Source organism: Malaclemys terrapin, chromosome 6, assembly GCF_027887155.1.
Source record: "Malaclemys terrapin pileata isolate rMalTer1 chromosome 6, rMalTer1.hap1, whole genome shotgun sequence".
In the NCBI taxonomy this organism is placed as follows: domain Eukaryota; kingdom Metazoa; phylum Chordata; order Testudines; family Emydidae; genus Malaclemys; species Malaclemys terrapin.
In genome coordinates, this window is record NC_071510.1 from 119,790,962 (window position 1) to 119,810,553 (window position 19,592).

The window sequence follows — 19,592 nt, forward strand, 5'->3', positions numbered from 1 at the left end:
ATTATAGCATGGCTGAAATATACAAGTTCTCCCTGTCCTAATATTTCATCTCATCTTTTCACTCACCTCTTCCACCCTCACCACCTGCACTAAGTCCAAGAAAAGCCGATGAATTCCACCTGCCTGCCAAGCCAGTGTGAGCCCTGAGAGTTCACTGCTCTCTCCCACTTGCTGTGCGTGCATATTAACTCCTATTCATATCAATGGGAGTTATGTGTGCACATCGCAGGGAGAATAGCACCCCTCCTCCTGCCCAGGACTGGTTGTTTTTCAAAGCTTCTGACACTGAAAATGCAGCTGAGGGACTTGCAGGCTTTAGAAGACTCCAAATCAAATCCAGTCAACAGCAGCAAAAATAGAAGTGTGGTTGGATATTTGTCTTCAGCTCTCTCGTCAGTACGACAAGCTGAGAGATTCTGCCCTGAACCTTCTTATTTCTCCTGTGACATAAAATAAATCTCATCCAACCTTACCGTGAAAATTTCTGTTTACAAACAGGCAGTAGAATCTGCCTTAATCCCTGCATTTGGGGATCAGATTATAACAGGTTCCATTGTTGTTGGTCTGCTTATTGTACCTAGATTTACAAACAGAATACAGTTCTTGAACTGGCAATAGAGGGCCCAATTCACTGTCATCCTGCACCTTGTGTTACTCACTTTACCCCAGTGCGAAGTCCCTGGGTCCAATCCTCGGATGGGGTAAACAGATGTCGTTCCAGGATTTTTTAGGGGAGCGATGCTGATTTACACCGGCTGAGGATCTGGTCCGTTGAGTGTGAAATGCAACCATTGTGATCGGGTCGTTTTTTACACCCACTTTGCGCTTCTGTAAGTGACTCCTCAAAGTGCAGGACAGCAGGGAATTGGGCCCAACGTTTGGCTCAACTATCCTTAGGAATTTGTGATTCACACTGTCTGGAAGCCTTTAAAATGGGATTTCCAGGCTCCAGCTGAAAAATAAGACATGATCAAACCCATATAATGTCATTGGCAATGGTGCTATTGGAACCCACACACCTCCTGGGTGTGGTGTTCTGTCCTAGCTAGTGGCCCCAAGACCACTTAGTACGAGAGAGATTAATGAGTTTGCTCTAACAGCCAGTTGGCTTTTAGCTCATGTGGTAGAGCAGTGGTGGGCAACCTGTGGCGCGTCAGGGTAATCTGCTGGCGGGCCACAAGACAGTTTGTTTACATTGACAGGTATCAGAGTAGCAGCCGTGTTAGTCTGTATCCGCAAAAAGAACAGGAGTACTTGTGCATCCGAAGAAGTGGGCTGTAGTCCACGAAAGCTTATGCTCTAATAAATTTGTTAGTCTCTAAGGTGCCACAAGTACTCCTGTTCTTTTTGTTTACATTGACTGTCCGCAGGCACGGCCGCCCGCAGCTCCCAGTGGCTGCGATGAACCACGGCCCCTGGGAGCTGCGGGCAGCCGTGCCTGAGGACGGTCAGTGCAAACAGTCTCGCGCCTGCCAGCGGATGACCCTGATGGGCCGCGTGCAGCTCATAGGCTGCAGGTTGCCCACCACTGCGGTAGAGGCTCATGCAATAAGCTTCAGAGGTCCCAGGTTCAATCCCACCTGCTGACAACTGGGATCTGTCGGTGTTACAAGTGGGGGCTCATCTGAGATATCAACTGGGAAGTCTCTGAAGCTCGGGACATGTCTCCTCAATTAAGTGAAGTATGTAACCCACACACCTCCTGGGTGTGGTGTTCTGTCCCATCTAGTGGCACCAAGACCACTTAGCGAGAGAGAGAGATTAATGAATTTGCTTAACAGCCAGCTGGCTTTTAGCTCATGCGGTAGAAGCTCATGCTTCATAGGTCCCAGGTCAATCCTGCCTCCCAACAACCAGGGTCTGTCAGTGTTACATTATCCCTTTAGGACTGCCCACATGAGCATTTAATGCACATGCATCAGTCTTTCAAGGACTAGACCTCAATTTGGTAGTTTTCACATTATCCAGAATTTTCCCACTAAACAACCTGAACATGAAATCACCAAACCAGGAGCAGACATCTGCCAGTTCTTTAATGAAAAAAAGTGAAAGCATCATTCTCATCTGCCCATGCTCTGGTCAAGGCACAGTTGCAGGTTTTCCTGAACCATGATTCATCCCCAGAGTTCTGTCTGCTCTCTGCACTGAATGAGGCAGGAGTCCCTCATCAACCAACATGGAGCACTAAAATCTTTGCTAGAGCCACTGACATACACAAGCTAGGATCAGCCCTCAAATTCCGACATTGCTACTATTAGTTAGGGAAGTATTTTACTACCTATCTATGGGGACTGGGGGAAGAAACTAAGTACCATAGTCACACTTTTAATACTGTAGACCAGTGACACTCAGACCTCAGTAGTTCAGAAGCCAAATTAGCGATCAACATTACCCAAAAGAGCCATAGTAGTGCGAACTCATTGTTTATATATTTTATTCTCACAGCAAAATGACTGAAAAAGTATTATTATTTTATCAACTCAATTGGTTAATAACTTAGACTGGTTAATAATAAATCACACTGTGTTTTAATACCGTGGGCTGCAGAGGGCCACAGGAGACATATTAAAGAGTCACTTCCGGCTTGCGCGCCTCAGTCTGAGTATCGCTGCTATAGACTCTGGCATAGTTAAAACACAGATTCATAGCCTTGATGAGAAAGGACCCGAAGCCAGTTTTGGTGTCAGTGAGGTTTTTATTTTATTTTAATTGTTAGCTCTTTGGGACAGGGACCATCTTTTTGTTCTGAGATTGTACAATGCTTAGCACAATGGGGTGCTGGTCCATGACGGGAGCTCTTACGCACTACCACGATACACAGAAATACTAGGTTTCAGAGTAGCAGCCGTGTTAGTCTGTATCCGCAAAAAAAACAGGAGTACTTGTGGCACCTTAGAGCCTAACACATTTATTTGAGCATAAGCTTTCGTGGGCTACAGCCCACTTCTTCGGATGCATATAGAGTGGAACATATATTGAGAAGATATATATACACACATACAGAGAGCATGAACAGGTGGGAGTTGTCTTACCAACTCTGAGAGGCCAATTAAGTAAGAGAAAAATTTTTTTTGAAGTGACAATCAAGATAGCCCAGTACAGACAGTGTGATAAGAAGTGTGAGAGTACTTACAAGGGGAGATAGATTCAATGTTTGTAATGGCTCAGCCATTCCCAGTCCTTATTCAATCCTGAGTTGATTGTATCTAGTTTGCATATCAATTCCAGCTAAGGACTTTGTACCTGGCCTGATCCCATGCTACGCCTGTAAAAGATGAAGCCACGTTTGTAATGGAACAACAGTGCTGTAGCCAGCAAGATGGTTGTTTTGCGAGTGTAGCTAAATCTTGACTGGCGTCTCTGTTTGAAGGGCAAGCGTTCCGATGTGAGAAAGCCTTGTCAGCCGCTATTGTGCTCCTTCTATTATAGAGCTGTTAAAAGGCCTCTTCCTCTGTTTCCACCCCCCATCCATTACCATGGGCTGCTTTAAAAGCAGAGAGGATACAGCTACTACAAATTCTGGCTTTTACCCAGCCTGCACCGTGGGGGGAAGAGGTGGCAGAGCAGAGTCTGGGTGGAGTCTCCTTGTCCATTCTGCCTAGAGCAAACCTTTGGTGCTCCTTTTTGGGGTCCACTGTAAGAGCAGCATGCATGACCCACAGTGCCTGCATCCCAGATGGTGTCTGGGAAGGGGCAGCGAAGGGCAGGCAGGTGGAACACAACAGCCATGGAGTGAAGGAAGTCCCTCTGTATTGAGAACATTTCCCTAACAGGAACAAAACTGGTGAAGAGGCTGGGCCTGGCTCTCCCTCTGAAGAGAGTTATGGGGCCGGACCCCACGACTCTTCACTCACACCAGTAAGGGTTATTCGTGGGGCAAAGGCCTGCAGGCCGAGGGCGTGGGTTGTATTCAGTGGAGTTACACCAAGTACGGATGTGCTGCGTTAAGTCGTTAATTGTTCCCATGTCCACCCTTTGTCCACAGGGAAATAAAAAGTTTAATTTTATTTTATTTCTAAATGATCCTAATGAAAAGGGGGCTAGTAATACAATTAAACAGGCTCCTCAGAGAGAGTTGCTGCTTCTTTGGAAGAAAACTAATCAGGAAAGGCCCGACTTGGGTCATGGGATAATATAATTTCCAGCAGATAATCTTTAATTTGTCTATAATAGACCTGTGGTCCCCAGTCAGGCTCTGCATTCATGTGGACTAAGTGCAGACAGTTTTAATGCAGAGCCTCTGAACGCTGGTTACTAACTTCAAAATACTGGAGCACCGAATAAGCTTTTCCTTTTGAAAGCCACACTATTTTCCTAAACAATCCCTCTGTTTCCCACTAAGACACCACTATGTCAATTGTCTTTTCCCTCTTCTTCAGTGTGACAATGCGGTTCTGGCGGAACCCAACTGAGAGCGCCAACTCAGGACAAATTGCTCAAACAGGGCAGTTACAGCCCAAGGCTGGGGTTTTTTCCACCTCTAAGGCAATCCAAACCAGCCAGACTAAGAGGACTTCGGTCTCACCCCACTGGCTAACCGCAAGTCTCACAAGCAATCTCCTTAGACACTCCAATTTCCCTGTATTACCACCATTGCCACTCGTTATGGGGACAAATGGTTATGAAAACCAATACCCAAGTAAAAGAAAAAGGTTCTCCTGATCCCAAAGGACCAAGCCCCAGACCCAGGTCAATATACAAATCAGATCTTACCCACAATCACACTGTTGCCAATCCTTTAGAATCTAAAATCTAAAGGTTTATTCATAAAAGGAAAAAGATAGAGATGAGAGTTAGAATTGGTTAAATGGAATCAATTACATACAGTAATGGCAAAGTTCTTGGTTCAGGCTTGCAGCAGCGATAGAATAAACTGCAGGTTCAAATCAAGTCTCTGGAATACATCCCCCGCTGGGATGGGTCCTCAGTCCTTTGTTCAGAGCTTCAGCTTGTAGCAAAGTTCCTCCAGAGGTATGAAGCAGGATTGAAGACCAGATGGAGATGAGGCATCAGCCTTATATAGTCTCTTCCAGGTGTAAGAACACCTCTTTGTTCTTACTGTGGAAAATTACAGCAAAATGGAGTCTGGAGTCACATGGGCAAGTTCCTGCATACTTTGCTGAGTCTCAAGGCATATTTGCCTTCTCTCAATGGGTCCATTGTATAGCTGATGGTCCTTAATGGGCCATCAAGCAGGCTAGGCAGAGCTAACACCAGTTTGTCTGGGATGTCACCCAGCAGCATAGCATAAGTTTGAAATACAGACAGTATAGAGCCAATATTCATAACTTCAACTACAAAATTGATACACACATATAGACAGCATAATCATAACCAGTAAACCATAACCTTGTCTTAGACACCCCATTTGACCCCCTTTATACAAGATTTGCGTGCCACTACAGGACCTTGATTGCAACAATGATCTATATGGTCCCAGATTATATCAATAACGTCACATTCAGCTCTTGCCATGAAAACTCTATATTGTTGTTGCACGCTGTTAAACAAAACAGTTGTGCTTTTCACCCCAGCAGCGGTTCCATTTCAATGCTGGGCAAAGTGATTCCCATTATAAGCAGCTATACACTCGAGTTAAAGCTACAAAATTATTTCCATTCAAAGCCCCTGTTTTATTTGCTAGTTCAAAGCTTTCTGGAGCACTCCCCTTTTGGGCTGAAATTTCCATGCTTGGTCTCTGCCCAAGAGAGCTTTCTTTTTGCAGAGGAGGGAGGAAATTTGGACAAAGTTTCTTTCCCCATTTGGAGTGTTGCAGGATTGCCATCCCCATGTGTTCAAAAATCATGAGACTGGCTTAAAAATAAAGGCATTTAAGGAGAGAGAATAATACACTTTTCTTCTTTGCTTCTGATTTCTGAGACCTTTGGATGCAGCTGGGTCATATTTTCAAGCTTTTCTCCATGACTGTAAAGGCTATAAACAGTTTATTTGTTTTTTTTAAAGGAAAGCAGAGATTGTCATGTTCTCTCTTAATTCCAACAGCTGGAGGCTATAAGAAAAGAAACCAAATATCCTGAGACTCATGGTAAAAATCTCAAGAGTTGGCAGCTCTGACGCTGAGGTCAAAAATTGTATTTTGCCTTATTTCAAAGAAAAAAAATTGGAACCCTTTTCCTAAGGGTGGATATTCCTAGTAGGGACTGGAGTTTAGAAAGGGCTGAACGTTGACATTTCAAGCATGGAAACAGGCATGTGCTTTGCTACATCTGAAGAAAAACTGGTTTTGAAGTAAAAGGATGAACAATTGGAAATGGAATATTCAGGGCCTGATCCAAAGCTCAATGAAATCACAAGTCTTTCCACTGATTTCAATGGGCTTTGGATTAGGTCTTTAGCATGGACAGAACAGAACGTTATTAAAACTGACAGCCCTTAGGGTTAAAACCCTCATGTGACAAGCCTGTGACAGAAGGGTCTGATTGAGCTGGGCTTCTGTACCCACTCCTAGTACAGAAACAATCCTGAGACTGAATTAGCCCATCACACTGGTGCTCTTCTGCTCCACAGAGATCACTGCCTGGTGGGTCTCTTAAGTGGTGGATGCCATGGCCCTACTTCTGCTCCGTCCTTGACCCAGCTCTCCAAACCTCCCAGGACAAGACCACCCCATGTGACTGAGTTCTTCCACTGCCTTAATTCTGCCATGTTTACCCATACATGTTTTTTTCTATTGTAGCAAGAGACTAAAGAAGTCTAGCTCTGTGATGCATAACCAAGAAAAGGTTAAAAGGTGAGTTAATCGCAGTCGACAGGGAGAAGAGATTTCTGACAGTAGATAGCTCTTTAATTTAGCAGAAAAAGACATAACGATATCCAATGGCTGGACGGTGAAGCTAGACGAATTTAGACTAGAATGAAGGTGAACATTTTTAACAGAGAGGATGATTAACCATTGGAACAACTTACCTAGAGGTGTTTTGGATTCTCCATCACTTGCAATCAATAAATCAAGATTGGTGTCTTTCTAAGAGATCTGCTATAGTTCAGACAGAGGTTATGGACTTGATGCAAGAATTGGGTGAGATTCTGTGGCTTGTGCTATGCAGGAGGTCATCTTAGGTTATCACAATGGTCCCTTCTGACTCAAGATCCATCAGTATTCCTGCTTTCCTTGTGAAATGTCAGCTCTGATGCATCATTGTTCATGATGTATACCATAAAATACACAATGTATGCTCTGAAGCCAAGTTAACATTTCACAAAGTTTAGCTTCTCTTGCAATGTCTAACGTTGATTGCTTGATTAACGTAATCTTTTGCTGTGATAGCTAAAGTACTTAAAGCACAGTGTATGTGCAGTACTACAGTCGCTGGGTGAAGGCTGAGGTTGTCTCTTTCCTGTGCCTCTTCTCAGATCTATAGCATTACATTGCTGCACATGCACGTCTTTGCTCTCAGCTGCCTGGCTCTCCTGGAGCCAAGGGGTTTGGTAGGTGTGATGGCTAGTTACATACATGAATTATTGCATGGGAACATGACGTAGTTACAAGTCACAGGCTTTCATAGCCATGGGTATTACAGTGGGGCACAGATTATAATATTCTTTATGTTATCACATACTGATGAACATAGCCATACTCTGCTCCTTGTGCATTGGGAGTGGATACAGCAGCAATGAGGGGTGTCATAAGAGGCTAGCTAGGTAACTTCTCTGACCTTTATAGATGTTTAAGGAGAAAGTGGGAGAGGGTCAGAATTGCTAGTGGTGTGACACATAGGATTAATCTACACAGGATGGGGGTATGGCCTTGCCTCCCCTGAATACCTGCTGGTGTAACAAACCCACGTTGTACAGACAACAGAACACAATCCCAGCATCACTCACGTGCGGCCAGGCCTGGAACCTTCATCCTATGGCTATAACACAGGCCCCTACCACTTTGGAGTTATGGGAGGACTCTTTTAGCTAGGAGGTCCTTCACCTTGACTAGAGGGCAACACCACGCACGTACAACCACAGAGGGCCAGATTGTGAACCTCTTACTCATCTTAAATGTCCCCATGGATGAGTAATCTGGCCCAAGGCAAGTCTATTACATTAGGCTGGCACTGCAAAATGCCTCTCCACAGAGTTGTAGTGATCCATCATGCATCTCCATAGCATTGTAGAAATACTACTGCTCAGTGTGCTCCCTTATCTGTGTCCCCCTCACCTGGCCTCAGGCCCCTTGGGAGGGCACCAGCCCTTTAAAATCTAGTTCAACTTTAGCTGTCTGCCATCCATATATTATATTCCTCCCAGGCCTGGTAGCAAGACTCTAAGAGCTACAGGAGACTTGGATTCCCAGGAGTACAGGGAGACAGGTTCCCGCTTAGAGCCTTCACTTCCTCCCCCAGCTTCTTACAGGCTTCTGATCCTGCTCCTTGGGCAGCTTCCTACCAGTCTGCTGCAGATGCAGGGTAGCCCTCAGCCTGTCTGTCAGCCACTCCCTTCTGCCTGGGCTGCAGCCTCCCATCCCAACTGTTGCTGGTCAGCCAACTAGCCACAGTTGGGGAGGAAGTTACTCTGTCCCTTAACTCCTTAGTGACTGTGGCAGTGGCACTTATACACTCCATCACATCCCCACAACCATTATGTGTCCTGCGGTTGCTGTGGGAGCAGGGCTCCTTCATACCGCCCAGCCCCAGCCCACCTGACGGTACTAACGCCACCATGTGGCGGTATCTTAGCCAAGTGTAGTGAAATAGATAATGGCATTTATTAGTGTATCAATATAAATACAGCTGAGAAAGCTGCCAACCATGTAAATTGTTGGGGATAAGTGTCGAAATCATTCTGGGTATTTCTGTAGTAGTCAGTGTGTACTGGGGAACAGAGTGTCTTAAAGTGTGAGGTTCCGCATTGCATTCCTTTTATTTTAAAGAGTTCAAACCCAATATTAATATAAATCTACCATAAGCGTATTCACCCAAGAACGTGGCTTTGGAGCCCTGCAGGTTGAGTAGATGAGAGAAATACTGTATTAACTTTGTATTGGATTTAGTGGTCACACAAAATTAATGTGCGTCACGCCAAAACATATTTTGGCAACAGCTGTTGAGCTAGTGAAAATAGGTTCCCCACTGCGGTGAACTGGAAGCATTGGTAATTTTGTCCTCTGGTCCCACTTCCCAGCATGCTCAGAGCACTACACAAAGGCAGCAGGAGAGCGCACAGTCCAGAGCATGGATTAATCCAGTGGGGATTCCACCCAAACATTTGAATGAGATGAATCAGTTGTTTTAGGTAGACTGACACAGGAAGACTTTGGCCCAGATCCTCAAAGGTATGTAGGTGCCTAACTCCCAAAGGTATATAGGTGCCTAACTCCCATAGTTACCCCCCTTTATAGATCTACAGCTGAGAGCTCTCACTTGCACAGCGAGGGCTGCTTAAATGTACAATGCACTGTTTATACAGGTCTGAAATTCCCCAGTGAGGAGAGCAGGCTATCACTACACAGCTGTTTCTCAAAAAGGGACGGGTTAGTTCCCGCGCCTTTGTTCTATAGCGGGACTAACCCCAGTTGTAATGATAAAGGCGATGTGATACCCCGCTGAGACCATCCAGCCGGAGAACAACAGCCCTTTACTGTGCCTAGTCAACTGAAGAAATGAGAAGAAGCAACATTCCAAACTGCCCCCGCTTTAGAGACATCAGAACTAAACCAGGGGTCTCTATTGGGTGCCAGCAGATGCTGTCTAGTATCATGCAGCCAGTTACTCTGCAGAATAAACATGCTTGTGTAGACAGCCTGAGGATTTCAGTGTGTCCCAGCAATGTGTGTATTCCCCTAACTCCCCCTCTCGCACCTGTCTTACATCTCTTTCCTCCCTCCCATCTTCCTTTCTCCTATTGTCATTCCTTTGCTCCTCCTCCCCTTTTTTCTCTCCATCATTCATCCGGCCTGCTTGCAGAAAGAGAGGGCTCCGTTGTGAACCCTGCTGCGTCCCTGCACGAGGGAGTCAGGGAGGGGTAAGCAGGGCTGGCTTTAGGAAGTGTGGGGCCCAATTTGAACATTTTAGGCGGGGCCCTGACAGGGATGATTAAAAAAAAACACGTAAAAAAACCCCTTTCATTTCTTCCATGTATTATTTACTTTCCATAACTATATAAATAAAATCAAAATGATATATTACATACATTGCTAGCTGGAGGCAGGGCAGGGGCAGGGCAGGGGCTGACTGGAGGTAGGGTCTGCCTGGAGGCAGGGCAAGGGGTGTGGGGCTGGCTGCGGGCAGGGGGTGCGGGGCTGGCTGGAGACAGGGGCTGGCTGCGGGCAGGGCAGGGGGTGCGGGGCTGGAGGCAGGGCAGGGGGTGCAGCAGGAGCTGGCTGTGGGCAGGGGGTGCGGGTCTGGCTGGAGACAGGGGCTGGCTGCAGGCAGAGCAGGGGGTGCGGGGCTGGTGTGAGCAGGGGGTGCAGCAGGGTGCAGCAGGGGCTGGCTGCAGGCAGCGGGTGCGGGGCTGGCTGCAGGCAGGGGCTTGCTGGAGACGGGCTGGTGGGGGCAGGTGGTGCGGGGCTGGAGGCAGGGCAGGGGGTGCTGCAGGGGCTGGCTGCAGGTAGGGCAGGGCCCCCCCTAGTTCTACCACCCTGGCCCTTTAAATAGCTGCCGGAGCCCTGGGGAAGCTGCGGGGCTCTCGCGGCTATTTAGAGGACCGAGGCAGCAGAGGCAGCTGGAGCCCCGGCACTTTAAATAGCCCCCGGAGCCCCCTGCTACCGCAGGGCTCTGGTCCAAGCACTAGACCCCCACATAAGCGCCATAGCTCCCCCTTCTCCTCCACTGGGTACATAAAACTACAAGTCCCAGAATCCCTTGTTTCCCCCGTCCCACCTCCTGAATAGGCAGCCAATGGGCCGGAGCCGTTTGCTGATTGGCAGGTGCGCGGGCCAGTGGGGGCGAGCCTGTGCCTGGCGCGCGGTGGCAGCAGGCGATGGCGGCGCCGGGGTGGGAGCGGGCGCTGCGGCTCCTGCTGTGCGCCCTGGGGCTGGCTCTCTCCGTGTACGCGCTGCACGTGGAGAGCTCACAGAGCGGGACCCCAGGTACCAGGCCATGTGTGACCTGAGCCCCTCCGTCAGCTGCTCCAAGGTCTTCACCTCCAGTTGAGCGGGGGGGACCGGCCCCATTGCAACCCCTTGCCCCATGGCATGACTCCCCCTCGCTCCTCTGCAACCTCCCGCCCCATGGCATGACTCCCCCCTTCCCCATTGTAACCCCGCCCCATGGCATGACTCCCCCTTCCCCCATTGCAACCCCCGGCCCCATTGCATGACTCCCCCTCGCTCCTCTATAACCCCCCCTGCTTCCCACTGCATGACTCCCCTCCCCCACTACAACCCCCAGTCCCCACTGCAATTCCCGTCCCCATGGCATGACTCCCCTCCCCCCACTGCAACCCCCGTCCCCATGGCATGACTCCCCTCCCCCCACTGCAGCCCCCGGACCCATTTATAATTCCCCTCTTGCCCCACTGCAACCCCAGCTCCTTTTGCAACACCATGGCCCCACTGCATGACTCCCCTCCCTCCACTGCCATCCCCGGCCCCATTGCATGACTTCCCTCCCTCCACTGCAACCCCGGCCCCATTGCATGACTCCCCCTCGCCCCACTGCAACCCCAGCTCCCTCTGCAACACCCCGGCCCCATTGCATGACTCCCCTCCCCCCATTGCAACACCTGGCCCCATTGCATGACTCCCCCTTGCCCCACTGCAACCCCTGCTCCCCACTGCAACAGCCCGGCCCCATTGCATGACCCGTGCTTCCCATTGCAGCCCCAGCCCCATTGCATGAACTTCCCCTGCTCCCTACTGCAACACCCCTGTGCTATAGCCCCCTTTCCTCAGCCTCAGAGTGTTTTGGGTTCAACTGCTTGGGGAATCTCAGTGCAGGTTAACAAGGGCTGTTGCACATCCACTCTCCTTTGACAAAGAGACGAACTAATTAATGAGCTTGTCCTGTCCAAGGGAGTCTTGAGCCATGTAAGATGGTACATTTCTGGGGTGCAAGGCTGGGGGCTGGGGTGATGTGTTGGTGCCTCTCTCTCTCAGGGAGCGTTCACGCAATTGATCTGGGGGTGAGTCTCCACATGCTGATGGCTGAGTGATCACAGCGCCTGGAGGGGCTGGCTGCCAGTCTCTGGGAAAGCTTTGTAAGACAGCCCAAGCTGGATTGTTAAAGGGGCGCAGAGGTGCCACAGTTCCAGATTGTACCCTGAGGATCCCGTCACAGCCGCCCTAGCATCGGCTGCAGCTCAGTGCCAGTTATACAGCCCCTCCGCAGCATTGCAATGGGCGTGTTGCTTTTTGAGGGCTTTGTTCGTACCCAGAATATGACAGACACCAACCTCCCATGGCAGGGGGAGATGGGGGGCGGGCAGGGCACTGCGTTTGGCTCAAGAGCACCTGCTATGGGGGACGTGTAATGGGGAGGAACCATCACCCCCCACCTCAGGCAAGGATCTGTCCCAACCCTGAGCACTGGGAACCTCTGTATGCAAGGGGGTAGATAGATAGATAGAGAAGGGTGTATGGAGATAGAGAGATAAGGTGCAAAGGCCGCTCATGACTACAGTCAATCTCTGGGGTTGTCATTCGTACACAAAGGAACTTCTTAACTGGATTCAATGTCAAATGTCACAGCCAGGAATGGGCCGGTCCTGATCTCTGCTTAGCCCAAAGGTGTGAACTGCAATTGGCAACAATTCATAAACAGCTGACACACTGTTGGAGCTGTCACATCCTAGAGGGGAAATGCCCAATGTCCCATTCTCCACACCCCAGAGTCAGCCAGTGCCTTGCCCTGGGGCCGGATTGGAGTCCGAGCCCCTGAGAGGAGAATCATAGACTCATAGAATATCAAGGTTGGAAGGGACCTCAGGAAGTCATCTAGTCCAACCGCCTGCTCAAAGCAGGACCAACCCCAACTAAATCATCCCAGCCAGGGCTTTGTCAAGCCAGGCCTTAAAAACCTCCAAGGAAGGAGATTCCACCACCTCCCTAGGTAACCTATTCCAGTGCTTCACCACTAGTGAAATAGTGTTTCCTAATATCCAACCTAGACCTCCCCCACTGCAACTTGAGACCATTGCTCCTTGTTCTGTCATCTGGTACCACGGAGAACAGTCTAGATCCATCCTCTTTGGAACCCCCTTTCAGGTAGTTGAAAGCAGCTACCAAATTCCCCCTCATTCTTCTCTTCTGCAGACTAAAAGAGAGAGGGCCCTGTGTGACATTCTCCACCCTGCTGAGCAGCCATATTGAGGTGTCAATCCCAAAGTCTCCAGAGTCAAGCACAGAACCCAGGAGTCCTGGCTCCCAGGCCCCACTGCGCCTCTGGGAATGATCCAGGGTACGCGTGGAATGTATACTGTCCCGGGGATGGACAGTTTTCAAGGCTCAGGGCTAGGTTTGTAGGAATGATAGGAGAATGCTGGTGAAATGCAGGAAGAATTGAGCAGAGCTTGTCACCCAAGTGCAAGGCTGAGAGCCAGGACTCCTGGGTTCTATGCCTGGGTCTGCCATAGATGCTTCATGTGATTGGACAAGTCACTGCATGTCTCTGGGGCTCAGTTTCCCCATATACACAATGGGGAAGATAAAACTTGTCTGTTTACACTGTGAGCTCTTTGGCACTGGGACTATCTCTTGTCTGTGCAGCGCCTGGTACATTTGGGGCTCCCAAAACCCCTCCCACTGAGCCACCCGTTCCCCCCCGCAGTCAATGGCCCTTAGGAAGAGTCCAGCCCAGTGTTGAAGACAGGAGGAATCAATGTAGTCATGCTAAGTGACGGCCATTAAAGGTACTTCAGGATCTTGATGGCCCATTGTTTTCTTGCCAATGAACTGTAAAAGGACTTGTTTTCCTGTAATCCCATGGGAAGGGGCTATCAGGGGTCTTGCAGAGACATGTGACCATGTCACCTGATACTGGAATCCATCTTAAACCATGTACTTTTCCATGAGGAGCTGGGAGGGGGTCAAACTGAAACAGTGGACTCCCGCCTGATGCCAATCCTATTTAAGGGTGAGGAGTGAGATAATCCAGGTGGCCAGTTCTCCCTGGGGACCCCACCCAAGATGACTGCTGGAAACATCTAAGGCTGAACAGGAGGAAGGGCTGGACCCAGGCTGGAAAGGCGTCCAGTCTGCGCAAAAATTATTAGAACCACATCTAGGGCGAGAACTTATTATTTGTAACCAGTTTTTAGTGACTCCAGTTTCGTTTGCATGTTCTGCTTATTTCTGCTTAGTAACCTGCTTTGTTCTGGCTCCTATCTCTTATGACCACTTAAATCCTACCTTTTATACTAAACAAAATCACTTTTGTTTGTTAATAAACCCAGTGTAGATAATTGTTACCTGGGGGGGAGGGGCAAGCAGCTGTGCATCTCTCTCTTTACTTTGAGAAAGAGGGCGAACAACATGAGCTTACCCTGTATAAAAGTTTATACCATCTGTAGTGAATGGAATGCAACCTGTTGTGTGTGTCCCGGGCTTCCATCACCCTGGTGTCTGGGCTGCAAACACAACTCCCATTCCATGGCTCTGCCTTGGTTCATGCTCCATCTGTCAGTCCCGCACCCTCACCCCACCTAACATGGAGCTGTGGGAGACAGACACTGAGGACACAGGGGCACTGGGAAGGTCTAGGTCAGGGGTTCTCAAACTTCATTGCACTGTGACCCCCTTCTGACAACAAAAATTACTTCACGATCCCAGGAGCGGGGACCAAAGCCTGGGCCCTGCCACCTCGGTCAGGGTATGGGAGGGGGAAAAGCCGAAGCTCAAGGGCTTTAGCCCCAGGCAGGGGGACCTCTAATCTGAGCCCTGCCATGCAGGGCTAATACTGAAGACTGGGTCCCGCTCAGGGGTGAAAGTAACTTAAAGGACTTACCGGTACTCTGGAGTTCTGTGCAGGGGGCGTGGCCTCAACCGGAAGAGGCGGGGCCTTTAAATTCCCCGGGCCCTTTAAATCACCCCCTGAGCTCCCAGCTGCAGAGGCGGCTGGGAGCCTCAGGGCTCGGGGTGATTTAAAGGGCCCAGGGCTCCCACCGCTACCACAGCGGAGCTCCAGGCCCTTTAAATCACTATGGGAGCCCTGCCCCCGCTACCACAGGGCTCCGGCAGCGGGGCTCGGGCGGCGCTTTAAAGGGCCCGGGGCTCCCCGCAGCGGCCGGAGCCCTGCCGCTGCTACCCCAGGGCTCTGCCAGCGGGGCTTAGGAGGTGATTTAAAGGGCCCAGGGCTCTGGCCACTGCAGGGAGCCCCGGGCCCTTTAAATCACCAGTCGGTCTGGTTCAGCACGGCGTACTGGCTCTTGCTGGTACGCCGTACCGGGCCGTACCGGCTTACTTTCACCTCTGGTCCCGCTACCCCAGGAGGTGGGGCTGAGGCTTTGGCTTTGGGCTCTGGGCCCAGCAAGTCTAACACCAGCCCTGGTGACCCCATTAAAATGGGGTTGTGACCCACTTTGGGGTCCTGACCCACAGTTTGAGAACCGCTGATCGAAGGCATCTGAGCAGGTTTCTCTTCTGGATCCTTAGATGGGGCAACTCCAGACTCTGCCTCAACACTGGAGAGCAGAGCCGAGACACCAGGGCCTGCCGCATCAGTGGAGGGGAGCAGACCTGAGGCTCCAGAGACCTCTCCCAGCAAAGTTCCTGCAGATACGGTCCAGATACGGGAAACAGGAGCTGGGTCTCCATGGCCCATTCCATCCCTGACCAGAGGCTGACTCGGCCGATGAGGAAGTCAGTCAGGGCCCTCCACATTCCCCTGGTTCTTCCAGCCAGTGTCTCCATCTCCATACACCTGCTGCGCCCGAGCTGCTGCCCATCCCCTGTGTATTGTCCACCTGTGAAGGATGTGGAAGATGCCAGGACTGTTTTACAAACACTTCATGTATTAGCTGTGTCAGACCTGCTTCCTGTCCCCGGCTCCACCCCTTGGCTGCTCCACTCCAGCCCTATGCCCTGCCTGCCTTGAACCCCTGGCGCTTACCCTTGGTTGACCTCCCGACCTCACCTCCGCTTCTGCCGTCCAGCTCTGCTTTGATCACTAGGCCAGACTCTTGCTTTGACCATGAGGTTGCACCACCTACACCTCGGTGTGGGACATCCAGCCCCAGAAGTGGGGAATGGGGTCTGGGTAAGGGAAGCCTCCCTAAGTGTTAGCTGAGACAGAGGGGTGTGAACGGTTGGGTGGGTTAGATCCCTTTGCTTCTTAGGCTTTGGGCCCCTCCATTGAGATGAATGGAACTGGCGTTTGGAAAAGGCTGGTGTCTGTTCCTGTATTCACACACTGGCCTCAGCTCCCGGTGGTGAGCATGGCAGGGCCAGGCCCCGTCCCAGCTGCAGGAGGAATCGCCGCTGGGACTATAGCTATTTCCCTGGTCTGTGACTGGGCGCATGGGGAGATTCTTCCTCAGGGGTGTGAAGGCTGGAGGCCTAAATCTTGGGAACAGAGACATAGAAGAGGCCAAGGTGCAGCTGGCGCTGAGCTGTGACGTCATCCTGGGTGGCGACGCCTTCGTGTCCATCTGCAGGGAGAAGAGCCGTGAAGACCGTCCTGTCCTAGCTGAGAATCATGAACTTCAGAAACACGAAACCCAGGCTGAGGGATCTCCTGGAAATCAGTCCAGACAGCATGAAGGACTCGACTCCTTATACCTGGGGAGACTTGCCTAGGCACTTCCTGCGAAAGCTCATGTAAGAAACACCCAAAATAGGAAAATCTATTTTTTCCACCTGCTTTTGAAAAGGAAAACCAGTGGAAATTGCAACTGAAGGCTGGAGGGGCCGGCTTGGAGCACAGGAACCAGAGCCGGGTTATTTATTGTCTGATGTTGATGGGGTCAGGGTTGGATTCCGATCTCAGTGATCCCACTGTAAACCAATTTCTATGTCCTCCTGAAATCTAGCTACATGTTGTACATTCTATCTATCTATTTCCTTGCATACAGAGCTTCCCAATGCTCTGGGCTGGAACGGACTCTTGCCCGGGATGGGGGGTGATGGTTCTTTCCCACTACATGCGCCCTGCAGCAGGGGCTCCGGATCTAAACGCCCTGCCCCACCCCACCCCCCTTCCCCCTACCGTGGGGCATTGTTTCCTGTCACATTCTGAGCCGCCTTCAGTCCAAACCAGGCCCCTCCCTTCCTGGCCACATCTTCCTGAAACTTAAGACTGTAACTCATTTGTATGTGTCTATATTTACCTGCTTTAACTGTGTCGTTAACTCTTATTTAATAAGAGATAAATAGATAATTTGAGATAGTTTATTACAGGATTGGTTTGAAATACAAACAGTACAGAGCCAACATTCATAACTTCAACTACAAAAATAATACACATATACAGATAGCATAATTATAACCAGCCAATCATAACCTTCCCATAGAGACCTCACATGACAACCTTTGTACAATATTTGCTGCAAATATATAACAGTAGTTGCAACAGTGATCTATATGGTTACAGATTCTGTCAATAACGTCACAGTGACCAGTTAGATCGGAGTACCCGAGGGGACTGTCTGGGACTCCATGTTAAGGCTGTTACAGTGGCTGAGGAGCTTACACTTAGCACTTGATTGGTAAAATCTAAGCATAGGACTCACAGTCAAATGGATGACTAGTGAACCGCCCCCCCCTTTGGGGAGGCTAGCCTACTTCCTCCCACTCCTTCTGCCCGAGGCCCTGCCCTCCCCCCGCTGGAGCCCCAAGAATAAACTGAAAAATGTTGGAAGGGGGATTTTGGGGTTTTCTAATGTCCCTCCTCCGTTTGTATCATTTTTCAAATCAGTGGGAAATGAGTGGGGGGGGAAACCAAAATTGTCCACTCCACACACTTGTTCAGGTGAGAAGAAAATGTGAAAAAACCCCAAATGCAAAATATGAAAATCAAGTTCCCACCCAGTTTTTGAAAATGAAAACCAAATGAAACTTGCAACGGAGAGATGCAGGGGCCGGCTCGGAGCTCATCCACCCCCTCTCTATCTATCTATAAGCAGAGTCAGAATGAGCTCTACCCTGACATCTGGTGGTGAGCTGTGGAAAAGAACTTCAGGGACTGATCTAATTTGCATGGGCACACCCACCCTGCTTGCCCAAATGGTCACTTTGGCTGCTGTGGGACCCCCAGTCTCTTTGCTATTGGGGCAGGAGTACTAAAGTGTTATTATCCTGGTTATGTGAATCAAGGACAGTAGAACTGTACTTGACATTTTATGATTGAGGAACTCGCCCTCAACCAAGTAGTACTCGCTAGGCAAGGGACATGGGTTCCAAAGCCCTGTGAATTGAGGTAGTCTGGGGGATAGATGTGGGTTCCTTCTAGGGCATGAAACAAAACTTTGATTTCCTCTCTCTCCTCCTCCATATAATAATAGCAGAGTTAATTTTGATTCTGTTAGGAGTCTTGTTATGTACTGCAGAACTGAGATTACTGCTTCCTAGGTCTAAGCATTGGTCCTACTTTGGGCTTGTGGTTCTGAGTGTGCCAGTACTGAGGCTCCCCTACTAACAGCTGAAATCACAGCAAGCTGTGTTAAGTGGAGGGGGAGTCTGAAGACATGTTGGTGAGGGGCTGGTGGAGAGGAGTGGCTGGCGGTGAACACTGCAGCAGAACCTCATGGAGAGGCGTGGCAATCGGCCATGGACCTGAGCAGTGGAGCATGTAACGTGCCGCCATACCTCCACCCCCTTCCACTCAGGCTGGGAGCTAAACACTGCAGATGAAGTTCTGAACTCTGGAACTGCGCTGACCAAGGACAGAAACTGTGGGTGGGGTGACTGTTGGGCTGCTGGACTTAAGACTCTCAGGGGAAAAGGACACTTCCAAACTTACTTGGGGGTAGGTCTTTTGCTCATGGTTGATGTTATGAATCCTGTCTGTGGTGTTTCCCCAACATAATGCCACATTATTTCCCTCCTTTATTAAAAGGCTTTTGCTACACTAAGACTCCGTGCTTGTGAGAAGGGAAGTGTTGCCTCTTAGAGGAGCCCGGGGGGTGGTATGTAATTGTCCCAGGTCACTGGGTGGGGACTCAAGCCGGTTTTGTCTTGTGTTATTGAAATAGAACCCCTAGATCCTGAACCCGGCCCTTGTTCCTGCTAACGCTGAAGGGCAGAAGGGTTATCTATCTATCTATCTCCACTCCATACATCTATCTATCTATCCCCATCCTTTGCATACAGAGGTTCCCAGTGCTGAGGGCTGGGACAGAGACTTGCACGGGGTGGGGTGTGATGGTTCTTCCCCACTATCTGTCACCCCGCAGCATGAATACCCTGCCCCTCATCCCCCTGCCCTGAGGCGTTGGTGCCTGTTGTATTCTAAAACCAAATTAGCCCCACACCCATCTTCCCACCATCCTCCTGATCAGGACAAGGCCCCCCGCTCCGACCTTGACCACCAAACTTGGGCTGATGCCCGCCACAACACCCGCACCCACCACAGCCAGGACACTCTCTCCAATGTACAGGCCCAACCGCACAGCCTTCTCTTTAAAGCGCTGTCCGTAGGTTGTTAGGAACTTGGACGTCTTCCCGGCCAGCCCCTGCTCCAGCACCTTTAGGGCAGCCTGTTTCTGGG